This window comes from Oryctolagus cuniculus, chromosome 7, assembly GCF_051225735.1.
Source record: "Oryctolagus cuniculus isolate XC-2025 breed Fujian yellow rabbit chromosome 7, ASM5122573v1, whole genome shotgun sequence".
NCBI lineage: Eukaryota > Metazoa > Chordata > Mammalia > Lagomorpha > Leporidae > Oryctolagus > Oryctolagus cuniculus.
Window position 1 is genome coordinate 3,236,720 of NC_142873.1, and position 16,400 is coordinate 3,253,119.

At 42.2% G+C, this 16,400-nt stretch overlaps 1 pseudogene; it reads left to right on the forward strand.

Annotated features, from left to right (window-relative positions):
- The first annotated feature begins 1,357 nt into the window (after window positions 1-1,357).
- On the forward strand, window positions 1,358-14,354 carry LOC149125261 (CCR4-NOT transcription complex subunit 7-like; annotated as a pseudogene).
- The last annotated feature ends 2,046 nt before the right edge of the window (window positions 14,355-16,400 follow it).

Genomic DNA, 16,400 nt, shown 5'->3' on the forward strand with positions numbered 1-16,400 from the left:
AGCACGCTTCTTCCTGCCATTTCCTCTGGATCATCTTTAGCCAATGCATATCACATTTCCCTTATTGGAAAAGATTGCCCCTGACGGGTTCCAGGAATAGCAAAGCAAGTGCTAAGGATGGAGAGAAGCAACAGAGCAGCAAAATCACATATAAAAACCCAACAGCAAACTTACTCTCAACACTGCCTGACAGTAAGCCACAGAGCCCTGGGTGGAAGGTGCCCAGAAAAGCTTGTCCTTCTTCCCAGGAAACCTGGAGAGAGCTCACACTTTCCATAGTTAGTTCATTGGTGAGCACTATTCACTGATATTTCTGTGTTCCAGACTCAGAATATAATGATGAACAAAAGAAGGTTTGTCTTTGTGGTATCTATCAGCAAAGAAAGTGAAAATACAGTTTAGAATGCATTGGGTACACAGGTAAGGTACCCAGCCTACCAAGAGGGGAGTATCCTACATGAGTGCCGGTTCAAGTCCAGCTACTCCACTTCTGATCCAGCTCCCTGCTAATTTACCTGGGAAAGCAGCAGAAGATGGCCCAAGTCCTTTGGAGACCTGGATGGAGCTCTTGGCTCCTCGTTTCAGTTTGGCCCCGCCCCACCCATTGCAGCCATTTGGAGAATTAATCAGTGGATGGAAGATATCTCTCTCTGTCTCTGTCTCTCTCCTCTCCCATTCTCTCTGTAACTCTGCCTTTGAAATAAATAAATAAAGACATCTTTTAAAAAGAAAAAACAAATCAAGGGGACAAGGAAGGCAGAGCTGTCTGGCTATCCAGGATGAAAAAAAAAAATTCCTTTGATTTGGAGAACCTATTTGTCACGGTCCATGTCAGCAAAAATCTAGGCACTGGTGTGTGCCTTACAGATAAAACCAAATATTTTGTTGGTAAGGTCAGGATTGTGTGCTGGATTCACACAATCAGTGAATATTAAAATAAGAGAAAGCACAATGGAGGCCTGACCCCATCTGCCCCTCCGCTCTGTAATAATTATCCTGGCCAGCCACCAACTCCTGGAGACGGAAGCCAAACCAGAAAAGGTACAAGTCCCAAGAGCAAGGCATTGAAGCTGAAAGCAGTGTTCCTCTACCTCCGACCCACACAAACAGGCTGCAGGAGAGAATATGAAATTCACAGTGCAACCCAAGCTGGCCTCCTGACCAAAAAAGAGGAAATACATGGATGAATGGTAGGATATGTGGACAGGTTGTTGGAAGGAAGAATCAAAAGAAGCGAACAAAACATGCAACAGCTAAGTCTCCAGGGCAGAAAGGAAACCCAGTCTCCATGTGGCCAGCCAGCTGGGAACGCCTCTGGTTAGAAATCAGCCAAGTATACTGCATTGGAGTTGACCGCATGACAGTTTTCTCCAGTTTTCAAACCAAAACCAAGACTGTGCTATCAGAGTTGATAAAGGTGAGAATTCAAAGGAAACATTTCCGCTACTGTGGGTAGTGTCTGGGGGAAGTCCATGCTAACTCCACTCTGACCTAAGGGATGATAACTTACTTTCAGGACAGGGACTGAGAGGGGCTGTCACGGGAAAAGATTAAAAATGAGACTAAAGCAACCACGACCACAACAAAAAGAGAGAGCATGATCAAGAAAGACTTAGAAATGAACACCCACCTGCTTTCGGATGAAAAAGTTGAGTCAAAGTGCTGTTAAGGTGGTGAGAGATCTTAGTTTGTAGCCAAGAACCTCCAGAACTCCACAATTACAATGGTTTTCCTTGTCTCCCAGGAATACAACTCTTTAGCTGGGGGCAGAAGTGGAGGGAGAACATGTTTTAGGCTGCATAATAGTGTACTTAATGTATACAGTTCAGTCAGCTGGTTTGTGTATGTCTTCTGTGTTTTGTTCTGTTCCGCTTTATATTTGCTTTAGTCAAGCCAACCTGAGCTAACGTGGTCTTCAGCACCTCGGGAAAATGCCACCTTTCTTCTTCACCTCTTCCCTCTGCAAGCTCTTACCCCATCCATCTCTGTTCCCCCAGCACTTGACCGCTCACGCCAACAGACTCCAGCCAACCGAGAACTCCCACAGCGACAGTTCTCCACGCTCATCTTCACCCACATTTACAAATTTTTGACAAGCATCTTTATGGTTATTGTACACAACAACCCTGCAAAAATCAGCCAGAATACCATCTTCAGCAATTTGCAGATGAGAAAACTGAAGACAAAAATGTAAAATGACTTGTTAGTGGCAGAGCTCTGATAAGGACAGAGGTCTTTTCTTTCAGCATTCCTTCAAGCAAATCACACTGGAGAGACAAAAAAGAATATGTAAAATACAATTCATACAGAAACCCAGTAGTTACATAACAACTGGTACCTAAAAAATGTTTCTAAAAATATTCCACGTACATATGTGAAATCAGAAACACAAGTCACTGGAGAAATGACTGGACTATGATGCAATTTGTTTAATGATACGTGTTGAGTATTGTAGTAAGTGACACACAAACCCTGGCATTTATGATTGAAGCACATTTTCCTCGCAGTTTGAGTGAGTGTTGGCAGCAGCTGAACGCTCCCAGCTGAATCATTCTCTGGGAGCTGCGCCTAGCCTACTGAAGTTGCCTTTTCCAAGGTCATGCGTCATCCCTAGAGCCAATCTGCATCCAGATGAGGAATAAAGGCCCAGTTCCCTTGCCTCATACTGGAAGGATTCTGGAGGTACCATCTAAAGTTACCCAAGGCACCTGTGGGATATTATGATGACTTTGTTGCGACTGTTTCATGTGTCTTTTTATAATAATTTTTTTAAACTTGTGGCTGGCATCAGAAGCCATCATTTACGATGCTGGCAGCATCCCATATCAAAGTGCTAGTTCAAATCCCGCTTCCAATCCAGCTTCCTGCTTATGCACCTGGGAAAGCAATGGAAGATGACTCAAGTGCATGGGCCCCTGCCACCCACGTGGGAGACCAGGACAGAGTTCTTGGCTCCTGCCTTCAGCCTGACCCACCGCAGCCATCGCCACCATGAGCAGGATGCTGGATCAGAAGCAGAGTAGCCAGGATTCTGATCAGGCACTCAGGTATAGGATGCAGGCAACCAAACTGGCATCTTAACTACTGTGACAAACACCCACCTAATTCACATTTCAAGTCTTCCCTCTGCCCAACCCTATTTCCTTCATTCTCCCACAGGTGTTGTTGGTGAGAATACCACACAAATTTGCCTCATGTTGATGATTGTAGTGGAATTCTGTGATGAGCATAGAGAGACAGACTCTGTAGCTGCCTTTCAAAAACTTTGCCCAGTAAATAATGCAGAGAATGGAAGCAGAAATTACAGAAGAGGGGGTGAATCTACAATGCAGGAATACATTCTAGGAAAGAGCTGGAATAGGACTGGTAAATTCATGAAACAGAAAACACTGTATCCCCTGATGCTCTCAGGGTATAAAATGCAGATGTCTTTTCCTTGTGTCATTGTATTGATTTTAATAACTAAAAAGGTTATAGTTCTCCATTTGGGAAAGCAATGTCACACAGATAGGAGAAGAAAATGCAAAACAACTAGCTCAATGAGACCAAAGCTTTACATTTACATAATTTCGGGGAACTGAGAATTTCCTCTGCATATTTCCTTGAAATATTTTTCTGCTTGTTTAGAACAGCTAACTCCTCCATCGCATGCGTTTATCAAAGGTGTACAGCAGGTGTACATCAGTGCTTTTCTTATTGACTGATTTATGAGTCTGGAATATGGGCTTTTGGGGATAACATATTAACAAAGATGTTGCAGAAATAATCTAAATTTGTAATCACAAATGCAGAGCTTATCTGTTTCTCAGACTAGGTTGACTAAATAAATTAGGATTTCAGCATGCCCCCAAAGGGCAGGGCTGGGAGGGAATGCACAGAGGGAAAGGTGGTAAGAACTGTGGTAAGACTTTAATTAACTATAAGCAATTTTCTGGCACTGTCAGGGGCTCCTCAGCTATCAAGATTAAGTAACATTCAAACCACATGCCACAAATATAGCTTTGTCAAACTTTGTTTTATACCCTTGTCAAACTAATAGTTAAGAATGTTATGTTACTAGAGTTTTAATGATCTGTGATTTCTTTGAGATTTACTGTGCATGGGTGAAATGGTCATTCTTCCATTTGATTATTGCATATAGCCCTTGCCTATATTTCTGCTGAACTGTCGTCTTTTTGGTTTTTTTCCTTGTTGGACTCTTTATTTAATGGGGTATTAATCCCTTGACTGCAATGCAAATTAAAGATATGTTATCTCAAAAGTGAAGGAGAGGCCGGCGCCACAGCTCAATAGGCTAATCCTCCACCTTGCAGCGCCGGCACACTGGGTTCTAGTCCCGGTCGGGGTGCCAGATTCTGTCTTAGTTGCCCCTCTTCCAGGCCAGCTCTCTGTTGTGGCCCGGGAAGGCAGTGGAGGATGGCCCAAGTGCTAGGGCCCCTGCACCCGCATGGGAGACCAGGAGAAGCACCTGGCTCCTGGCTTCGGATCGGCGCGGTACGCTAGCTGCAGTGCGCCAGCCGCAGCGGCCATTGGAGGGTGAACCAACGGCAAAGGAAGACCTTTCTCTCTGTCTATCTCTCTCACTGTCCATTCTGCCTGTCAAAAAAAAAAAGTGAAGGAGAGAATGGGGAAAGGGGGAAGGAGGAGATGGGAGGAATAGAAGGGAGAAAGGGAATATTATATATTATTAGAATTTTATCTGTGAGCTATATTGAAACTTAAAAACTAAAAAAATTAAATCTGAATTTTTAAAAACATGAAGGAAATAAAAACACATGGCAAAAAAAAGTGCTTCTAGGCTGTTTTATTTCAATATCTTGAAGCTATTTGTTATTGATTTTTTAAATAAGCTCAAGAGATCTCTAGGTTATATTATTGTTTGATGACGACTCATTACAATCACCTACCCCCTCTAAAATAGACAGGTGGATGATAGACAGCTAACACACAAGCTGACATTGGTCTTTAAAGCCCTGGGAAGACCAAGCAGCTCTCAAGTCCTCTATCTTTAGCCCACCCATTTTGGGAATTTCTCCAACCAGGAACTTCCTACGACAGACGGGGAGAATATCTGAGGGAAAGCTCATTGGTCCCTCAGAGAGGGCATGACAGCGTATCTGCCACTGGTGCTGTGATTGCCCCTGATGAGCCTTTAGTAGACTATCAAAGGTCCCTGTGGATTTCCCCAAGAGTCTTGGTCAAGGTTCTCTCTATGCAGTTGTCAAGAGTCAACTCTCTGACTATCCAACTGAACTGGATTTTGACCATCATTGCAGGTGTGACACTCAGGTATTAGTGGTAAGTCAAGTAACAGAATTTTCACAGCCTTTCCTATCACCCTCAGAAGGATAACATGTTCATCTAGTCTAAGATGAATATAGTTTTCCATTTTAGCATCTCATCTATGAAATCTAAATTTTAATGATATCTCATAATTAAAAGGATATTTTTCTGGTGGAATATAAAAATAATTGGGGGCTGGTGCCATGGCACAGAAGGTTAATCCTCCGCCTGCGGCGCCGGCATGCCATATGGGTGCCGGTTCTAGTCCCAGCTGCTGTACTTCCGGTCCAGCTCTCTACTACGGATTGGGAAAGCAGTGGGAGGTGGCCCAAGTCCTTGGGCTCCTGCACCCACATGGCAGACCAGGAAGTAGCATGTGGCTCCTGGCTTCAGATCAGCACAGCACCAGCCATTGCGGCCATTTGGGAATTGAACCAATGGATGGAAGACCTCTCTCTCTGTCTCTCTCTCTCACTGTCTGTAACTCTACCTCTCAAGTAAATAAATAAAATCTCTAAAAAAAAAATGGAGCCCATTAACAACAATAACATCTTAGACTCAATCTACTTTTTCCAGGTATTAAAAATAATCTAGTCAAGTACAGTAATTACAATTCTATTCTCATCAAATTGAAAATTTCTCTCTTCTCTGAGCTCTGGCCTACTTCAGGCTTGGGTACCTATTATGAGAGAATATGGATTGCTTGGATTCATCTCCAGATCTTGTTCCATTTTCTCCTTCACTCCATTGCTGGTTCACTTGGGACCTTTCGGGGAATGGAATGAGGTAAGTGAAAAAAAGGTAAGAGTAAGTAAAAATATTCTCTCACAGTATATTTAGACTCTAAACTCTGGTACTGGAATCCAGATGCTGTCTAAATGGCAATTATTTCTTTCCTGGAGTGGTTGTGTTGTGGCTTTTTCAGAGATGATTTCCATCACAGGAGATCTCTTGCCTACAAGTCCCTTGACCCAGGCCATGCTTCCCTCGCTCTGCACTTAAAACTCAACTTCAGTCACTAGTTTCCTGAGGCCCACCCCTCCATTAGGCTCAATCCTTCTGATCATGGTCCATAGTCCCTTCCCAAGCAACCCAAGCTCATTCCCCCCTGTAGAGCTTCACAGACTCATGAGAAAATCAAGTTCCTCTTGTCACCTCATGTGCTAGAACTCAGAATGGATTACAGCAGAGACAGCTTCCCTCACTCTGCTCCAAGACCGCAGAGCTCAGACCACTAACTATCGCCCTAAGACTTCGCAGTGTGAGTCAAACATCACGGCCTCTCTTCAACTCAAGTGATACAAAAAGATTTCTCCAAATGGTTTTCTTGAAACATTCCTACTAAATCTGGGAACACCTCTTATTATTTGCTTCTTGGAATGGTCAGTATTAGGTAACACTACTGTTGTTTCAGGTTTTGTCATCAACTTTATGACAAACGCATACATAAAATGCTTTTTTAAAAGTTGCATTTACTAAATTGATTCATTCTGTACTGTTTCCTAAAGATGCTGATATTGATCTTAATCAAAGATGTAACAATAAGGTGAAATATAGTGACTATCTATCTACTTTATGGAAAGTCTTTTAAGTTATATACTGTTGATATATTGAAGGATGCGAAGCATCAATAATTTAGTATGCCTGCCAAGAATGCATGACCTAAATCTAATCTTGAAGAAATGGCAGGCAAACCCAACTCAGGATTCTTTTTTTTTTTTACTTTGCATTGATTTTATTTAATAAATATGAATTTACAAAGTGAAACTTTTGTATCGTTGTGGCTCCCCCCCAACCTCCCTCCCTCCCGTGGCCCTCCCCTCTCCCACTCCCTCTCCCATCTCGCCCTTCATCGAGTTTCATTTTCAATTACCTTCATATACAGAAGATCAACTTAGTATACACTAAGCAAGGATTTCAACAGGCCGCACTCACACAACTGCACAAGGTATAGGGCATTGTTCGACTAGTAGTGTAGTCTTTAATTCTCATAGTAAAACACATTAAAGACAGAGATCCTACATAGGGAGCCTGTACTCAGTGACTCCCGTTGTTGATTTAACAATTGGCACTCTTATTTATGACATCAGCAATCACCCGAGACTCTTGCTATGAGCTGTCTAGGCTATGGAAGCCCCTTGAGTTCACCAGCTCTGAACTTGTTTAGTCAAGGCCATATCACAGTGGAGGTTCCTTCCTCCCTTCAGAGAAAGGCACCTCCCTCCTTGATGGCCTGTTCCTTCCACTGGGGTCTTGTTCACCAGGATCTTTCATTCAGGTTGTTTTTGCCACTGTTCATGGCTTCCCATGCCTGTGAGACTCTCATGGGCCTTTTCCAACTCAGGATTCTTAAATACGACAAAGGCATGAATGACAAATAAAGACTGAGGAACTGTTACAGGTCTAAGATGATAGAATCACAACAACTAAATGCAATGCATGAACCTAGACTTGATTGTGGATTAGGGAAAATATTTTCCATTAAGGAAAATTGGAAAAACTGGAATATGAACCCTTGGTCAGATAATGGTAACTCCACCATAAATCTGAGTGTGATACTCAGTGTGGTCATATAAATGAAAGCCATTTGTTCTTAGAATTACTGAAGTACTTAAATATTAGGCAAAAAGAGACATTCTACCTAAATCTCACATGCACACACATACACACACACATAATATGAGGGTCCATGAATGCAGTAAGAAAAAGAGAAAGAGAAGGAACAAATATGATAAAATGGTAACAATTAGTTTGAGCAAAGTACATATGGAAGTTCTTGGGACTCTTCTGTAAAATCTAAATTATTTCAAAATTATCCCCTGTGTTCTTTATAATCCTTGAAAATGCTATCTTCATGCTCATTTTATAGAAAAGGAAATTATGGCACAGGAATAACTGCCATAGATTGTGCCCTTAATAAATTTAGCCCCCAACTTTCTAACAACGAAACCCATACTCTTTCCAATAAACTATATGAGAGAGTTTCATAAAGTTATTGGCAAATACTTATTATAAAATTCTAGAGAGATTGGATTAAGATGGTGGAATAGGGAGGGAGCTTATGGCTCTAGTCTAGGAGAAGACATTTTTTTAAAAAGTAGACAGACTGCAGTCTCAGGGAACAGTTATGAAAAAAATGGCAGAGGAAACTGCATTAGATGGACACTGTGGACATAAGTGGAGGGTGTGTACAGACACAACTCAACCCCAGCAGCTGAGAAGCTCAGCACCAGCCACGGAATGAGGTGAGACCAGACAGAAGCAGCCCAATCCACTGGTGATAAAGCTGCAAAAAGATCCTGGAGGGACTCCTGGCTTGGAGCCCTGTGGGGGATAGTGCACCTGCCAACTACAGGAGCCAAAAACATGGGGGAGAGCACGTTTCTCTCTCCCCAATCATCCTGCAGTGATGCCCTCTAACAAGCCAATAGAGGGTGAGCACCATTTCGGACACACCCAGGAACCATCCGAGCAGAGACGCCTGAGTTTGGTGGGGAGGACTGACAGGGGTCCGGGTGCTTGTGACTGTGGGAGGCTTGTGTGCTGGGACTATGAAAACAATGAGGCAGCGTGGAAGGGCTCAGGGTGTGGCTGGGACTTTGGGCAGCCACTGTAGGAGGTTCCCCACGCTCAGGACTCCCTGATTCCCTGGTGAGGGTCATTGCTGTGGAATCTGTGCTTACACCAAGTCTGCAGACCTTGTGTGTGGTTATTCTGCGAGTGCAGATTAATATTATACTCAGTGGGGCTAGCGCCCAGGCACTGGTCTCCTCTGGGGAGAGGAGGTGAGCTGGGACTATGCCAATAGAGCAGAACATACATCCCCATCTTTACCACACCCAACTTGAGTGTCAGCTTGGATGCTCCCTTCACCCTGAAGCACTGAATAGAGCTCCCTGGCCACACACAGCACACACCACAGGGTATTCACTGAGAAAGCAGACACTCCACTAATCCAGAGCGGCATAGTCCAAAGATAAAAGCTGCCACAGGGAAAAAAAAGAAGAAAATGAGTATCTCCACAAATGCCAAATAATAAATGCGGCAACCAAGAAATAATAATAAGGAAGACAACATGATGCCCCCAAAAGAACACTTCAGTACTACAATGTGAAGATGAAGAGACTGTAGAAATGCCAGAATGAATTCGAAAAATTGATCATAGGATTACTTAGAGAAGTAATCAGAAGGAAATGCACAAACTAATGAAATCCATACTTGACAGGAAAGCAAATTTCTCCCACAAAACTGAAATCTTAAAGAGAAATCAAAATAAAATTTTAGAAATAAAAAATTCAATAGAACACATAAAAATGCAATGGAAAGGCTTAACAACAGAATCGGTGAAGCAGAAGAAAGAATATTTGACTGAGAAGACAAATCACAGGAAAGTATACAGTCAGATCAAAAACAAGAAGAAGAAATTAGAAAACTAAAAAACACTGTTGGGAATCTATAGGATACCATCACATGACCCAACATATGGTCTTAGGAGTTCCTGAAGGCATGGACAGAGAGAAAGGATTAGAAGGCCTTTTTAGGGAAACAATAGCAGAAAACTTCACTGCTTTGGAGAAAGACAGGGATGTCAAAGTACAAGAAGCACATAGAACTCCTAATAGATATGACCAGAAAAGATCCTTGCCACAACACATTGTAGTCAAACTCACCACAGTGAAACAGAAAGAAAAGACTCTATGTGCATGAGAGAAACGCCAGATTACTTTCAGAAGATCTTCAATTAGACTCACAGCACACTTCTCATAAGAAACCCTACAGGCTAGGAGAAAATGGCGAGATATAGTCCAAGTCTTAAGAGAAAAAAACTCTCATCCCAGAATATTATACCCTGCAAAGCTCTGATTTGTGAATGAAGGTGAAATGAAGACCTTCAATAACAAACAGAAATTGAAAGAATTTGTCATCACTCGTCCAGCTCTACAAAAGATGCTTAAGGATGTGTTGTTGCACACAGAAAAACAGAAACATGTTCATCGCTAAGAAAGAAAGTCAAGGAAGAAAAACTCTCAGTAAAAGTTCAAAGGAAATTCAAAGTAAAAAACAGGAATATTTTTGGAAAAATGGCAGACCAAAGTCTTTACTTATCAATAGCCACCCTGAATGTAAATAGCCTCAACTCCCCAGTTAAAAGACACAGACTGGCTGAGTGGATTAGAAAACAAAACCCATCTATTTGCTGTCTACAAGAAATTCATCTCACCAACAAAGATGCATGTGGACTGAAAATGAAAGGATGGAAAAAGATATTCCATGCCAACAGAAACCAAAAAAGAGCTGGTGTACCCATCTTAATATCAGATAAAATAGACTTTAACACAAAAACTGTTAAAAGAGACAAAGAAGGGCACTATATAATGATTAAAGGATCAATTCAACAGGAACATGTAACTATTGTAAACACATATGCACATAATTACAGGACACTTGGCTATTTAAAAGAAATGCTAAGGGGTTTAAAGGGAGACTTAACTCCAATGCAGTAGTATTGGGGGATTTCAGTACACCACTTTCAGCAATGGACAGATCAACCAGATAGAAAATCAACAAGGAAAAAGCAGATATGATTGACACTATAGACCAAATGTGCCAAACAGATATCTACAGAACTTTTCATACTACAGTTGCAGAATACACATTCTTCTCAGCAGTGCATGGTACTTCCTCCAGGATTGACCACATACTAGGCCATAAAGCAAGTCTCAGCAAATTCAAAAAAATCAAAATCATACCATGCATCTTCTCAGACCACAATGGAATGAAGCTGGAAATCAGCAACTCAGGAATCTCTAGAACATATGCAAACACATCGAGACTGAACAACATGCTCCTGAATGAACAGTGGGTCATAGAGAAATCAAAAGAGAATTAAAAAAAATTCTGGAAATAAATGAAGATGGCAACACAACATATCAAAATTTATGGGATACAGAAAAAGCAGTATGAAAAGGATAGTTAATAGCAGTAGGTGCCTACATCAAGAAATTGGAAAGCACCAAATAAATGAGCTATCAACTCATTTCAAGGATCTAGAAAAACAACAGTAAACCAAACCCGAAACTAGTAGGAGAAAATAAAAAATAAAAATTAGAGAAGAAATCAACAAAAGTGAAACCAAAAAAAATACAAAAGATCAGCAAAACAAAGAGCTGGTTTTTTTAAAAAATAAACAAAATTGACATGACATTTGGCCCAACTAACCAAAAAAAAAGGAGAGAAAATACCCAAATCAATAAAATTAGAGATGAAAAAGGAAATGTAACAACAGATACCACAGAAATAAAAAGAATCATCAGAAAACACTACAAAGAGCTATATGCCAACAAACTGGTAAACCCAGAAATCGATAGATTTCTGGACACATACAACCTACCTAAATTGAGCCATGAAGACACAGGAAACCTAAACAGACCCATTACCAAGATGGAAACTGAATCAGTAATAAAGGCCCTCCCAATAAAGAAAAGCCTAGGATCAGACAGTTTCACTGCTGAATTCTACCAGACATTTAAAGAACTAACTCTAATTCTTCTCAAGTTATTGAAAACAATTTAAAGAGAGGGAATCCTCCCAAATTCTATGAAGCCACCATCACCTTAATTCCTAAATCTGAAAATGATGCAACAGAGAAAGAGAACTACAGGTCTATTTCCCTGATAAACAGATGCAAAAATCCTCAATAAAATTCTAGCCAATTGAGGCCAGTGCTATGTCATAGCAGGTAAGGCTGCTGCCTACAGTTCCGGCATCCCATATGGGTGCTGATTTGAGGCCCGACTGCTCCACTTCCTATCCAGCTCTATACTATGGCCTGGGAAAGCAGTGGAGGATGGCCCAAGCCCTTGGGCCCCTGCTTCCACGTGGGAGACCCAGAGGAAGTTCCTAGCTCCTGGCTTCAGATTGTCACAACTCTGGCCATTGGTGGCCAACTGGGGAGTAAACCAGCGGAAGGAAGACCTCTCTCTCTCTCTCTTCCTCTTTTATGTGTAACTCTGACTTTCAAGTAAAAATAAATAAATCTTTAAAAAAAAATTCTAGCCAACTGAATCCAACAACACATCAGAAAGATCATCCACCCAGACCAAGTAGGATTTATCCCTGGTATGCAGGGATGGTTCAACACTCGAGAATCAATCAATATGGTACATTAACAAACTGTTGAACAAAAACTATATGATTATCTCAATAGGTACAGAGGAAGCATGTGATAAAATACAATACCCTTTCATGATGAAAACTCTAAGTAAATTGGGTATAGAAGGGACATTCCTCAACACAATCAAGGCAATTAGTACACTGCTAGCATCATGTTGAATGGGGAAAAGTTGGAAGCATTTCCCCTTAGATCTGGAACCAGACGGGGATGCCCACTCTCACCATTGCTATTTAATATCGTCCTAGAAGTTTTAACCAGAGCCATTAGGCAAGAAGAAGAAATCAAAGGGACACAAATTGGGAAGGAGGAAGTAAAACTTGAGCCATCTTCCACTGCCTTCCCAGGCTATAGCAGAGAGCTGGATTGGAAGTGGAGCAGCTGGGCTCAAACCTGTGCCCATATGGGATGCCCGCACTGTAGGCGGTGACTTTACCTGCTATACTGCAGTGCCAGCCCCAATATTTTCCTTATCTTTTTCTACTTCATATGATTCATTGAACATTATACTTAACATAGTTAATCATATATGTGTAAGTCAACTGAAAATAGATCTTAGTAAAGAATAAGAGTAGGACCCGAGAGAAGCTACACCACATCGTGGTGCAGCACAGCTCCAGCTTCCTTTCCCCCTTGCTGGGCAAGAGGTGTCTATGGGGCACCTGCTGCCGCCACCTCCACTAACGCCACCACCGAAACCACAGAGTGCTCTCTAAGGCGAGGAGGAGGAGCGCAAGCTCTGTGACACAAGTACATAAATAAAGGATAAAGTTTTTTAAAAACAAATCTTCAATCAAGTATAGCATTTTGATGCTTGGCATCTAGTCTCTCTTGAGCCCTCACTATACCAGCATTAACTGTAGATCATAACCAAAGAATTTGTGAAGTTTGAGCTTGTAACCTGGATGAAGAAATGAAGAAAATTCATCAAGTTATCCGAAAATGTAATTACATTGTTATGGACACCGAGTTTCCAAGTGTGGTTGCAAGACCTATTGGCGAATTCAGGAGCAATGCTGACTATCAGTACCGACTACTGCGGTATAATGCAGATTTGTTAAAGATAATTCAGCTAGGACTGACCTTTATGAATGAACAAGGAGAATACCCTCCAGGAACTTCAACTTGGCAGTTTAATTTTAAATTTAATTTGACAGCAGATTGCAGGAAGTTGCTGAACAGTTAGAGCTGGAACAGATGAGACCACAGTATCAGGCAGGATCTGATTCATTACGCACAGGAATGGCCTTTTTAAAAATGAGAGCCGGCGCTGTGGCTCAATAGCTTAATCCTCCACCTGCGGCACTGGCACCCTGGGTTCTAGTCCCAGTCAGGGCGCCGGATTCTGTCCCAGTTGCCCCTCTTCCAGGCCAGCTCTCTGCTGTTGCCCGGGAGTGCAGTGGAGGATGGCCCAGGTGCTTGAGCGCCCACATGGGAGATCAGGATAAGCACCTGGCTCCTGGCTTTGGATCAGCGCAGTGCACTGGCCACAGCAGCCATTGGGGGGTGAACCAACAGAAAAGGAAGACCTTTCTCTCTGTCTCTCTCTGTCACTGTCCACTCTGCCTGTCACAAAAAAAAAAAAAAAAAAGAGAGAGAGAGAGAGAGAAATGTTCTTTGAAGATCATATTGATGATGCCAAATACTGTGGTCATTTCCATGGCCTTGGTTCTGGTTCATCCTATGTTCAGAATGGCACAGGGAATGCATGTGAAGAGGAAGCCAACAAGCAGTCATGACTTGAAACAGTCCCTTTATTTTATCTGAGCTGCACAGGTGCTTGTATGTAGCTTTTATCTCTGGTTGAATCCCTTGAACAATAGACAATACTTTCCCCCCTTTCATAGCCCATTCTGTTTCTTGCCTTTCAGTACTAAGTATGACCATTCCTATCTCAGATCTCAATAAACAGAAATGCATTCAGGTAAAATCTGGCCTTAATTTTCTTTTTGATAGGCAGAGTGGACAGTGAGAGAGAGAGACAGAGAGAAAGGTCTTCCTTTTCCATTAGTTCACCCCTCAATGGCCGCCGCCACTGGCACGCTGCGGCCGACACACTGCGCTGATCCCATGGCAGGAGCCAGGTGCTTCTCCTGGTCTCCCATGGGGTGCAGGGCCCAAGCACTTGGGCCATCCTCCACTGCACTCCCTGACCACAGCAGAGAGCTGGCCTGGAAGAGGAGCAACCGGGACAGAATCCGGCGCCCCGACCGGGACTAGAACCCGGTGTGCCAGTGCCACTAGGTGGAGAATTAGCCTAGTGAGCCGCGGCACCGGCCCCCCCTGTACATTCTTTATTCCTGGTAATACTGTAACTGGGTGGTCCTTTTTAAACAAAACATAATTTGCAAAACAGAGAGTATTACTTGTTTTTAAAGCTTTTGTAAATAAAGGCTTCAGAAATGTTTTCTTTAATAAAAAGAATAAACGTGAGAATAAGAAAGGGAAGAGAAAAGGTGATGGGAGTGTGGGTAGGAGGGTGGGAGAAATTTCCAAGATCATAAAGTTGTAATTATGAAATGTATGAAGTTCACAACTGCAAAGCTGTACAGTCCTACATACATTCTATGGACTTACTTCTAAGGGTATAGCTTAACAACTAGCCATAGGACTCCAATATCCCTTATGCTGGCTGATAAAAATAGCAGCATAAGTGTTATAAAGACCAACTGGAGGGGCTCGCGCTGTGGGGCAATGGGTTAATACCCTGCCCTGAAGCACAGGCATCCCATATGGGCGCCGGTTCGAGGCCTGGCTGCTCTACTTCTGATCCACCTCTCTGCTATGGCCTGGGAAAGCAGTAGAAGATGACCCAAGTGCTTGAGCCCCTGCACCTGCACAGGAGACCCGGAAAAAGCTCCTGGCTCCTGGCTTTGGATCGGCGCAGCTCCAGCCATTGCGGCCAATTGAGAAGTGAATCATCGGAAGGAAGACTTTCTCTCTCTCTCTCCCTCTCCCTCTCCCTCTCCTCTCTTTGTGTAACTTTGACTTTCAAATAAATAAATATTTCTTTTAAAAAAAAGATCAAATGGATAGGAATAAGTGGTAAAGTGACCATATAGATAGGATGAAGCATTAAAGTGATTATATCAATAGGATTAAGTGTTTGGAAACAATAATAGACAGAATTAAAAAGGAATGAAGGCTCCAACACAGGAAGCAGTCCACACAGCAGATTCACAGAATGACAATCACTTTAAGTAGCACTCCAACCTCAGAATCAGCCCTTAAGGCACTCTGGTCTGGCTGGAAAGTGCAGGGGGAGCATTTCAGGCATGGAAAGCCAAGATACTCTGGAAAAAATGTCCTACATAAAGTACCTGTGGATGAGACCCCAGTGGAAAGAAATGGCCACCAAAGAAAGATATACTTTTCTCTGAAGGGAGGAGAGAACTTCCGCTTTGGCCTTGTCAAGCCAGTGGATCCAAAAGGCTTCCATAGCCGAGGCAGCTCATGTCAAGAGCCTCAGGTGATCACTGACATCATACATAAGAGTGTTATTTGTTAAATAAACAAGTCACCATGCACTAACTTCCCATGCAGGACCTCTGTCCTCAGAGTTGTATCATGAGACTTAATAGTACAACTTGTTCTTAAAATCACTTCCTTTTAGTGTATTAAATTAATTTAGTGTATTATTATGTTTCATAAGTTATAGTCATGTCTAAGAGCTCACAAAATATATGTTATTTTTGGGTTCTTTTTAAAAAACAATTAAGTTTCTAAAAGTAAAAAAGGGGGAGGAAGGAAGGGAAAAGAGGGAGGGGGGAAGCAAAATTCCTTCAAGAGGCAATAACATAGAACAGCCCTTCTCTGGACTGTTGAGGAACAGTACTCCTAGCTTTTTTATTCCATGTTTTCTTTTTTTCTTTCTTTCTGTTTATCTTTCTATCTCAGACTAAACAGGAGAGGAAGTAGGAAGGGTGGAATGGGTGGGAAGAATTAC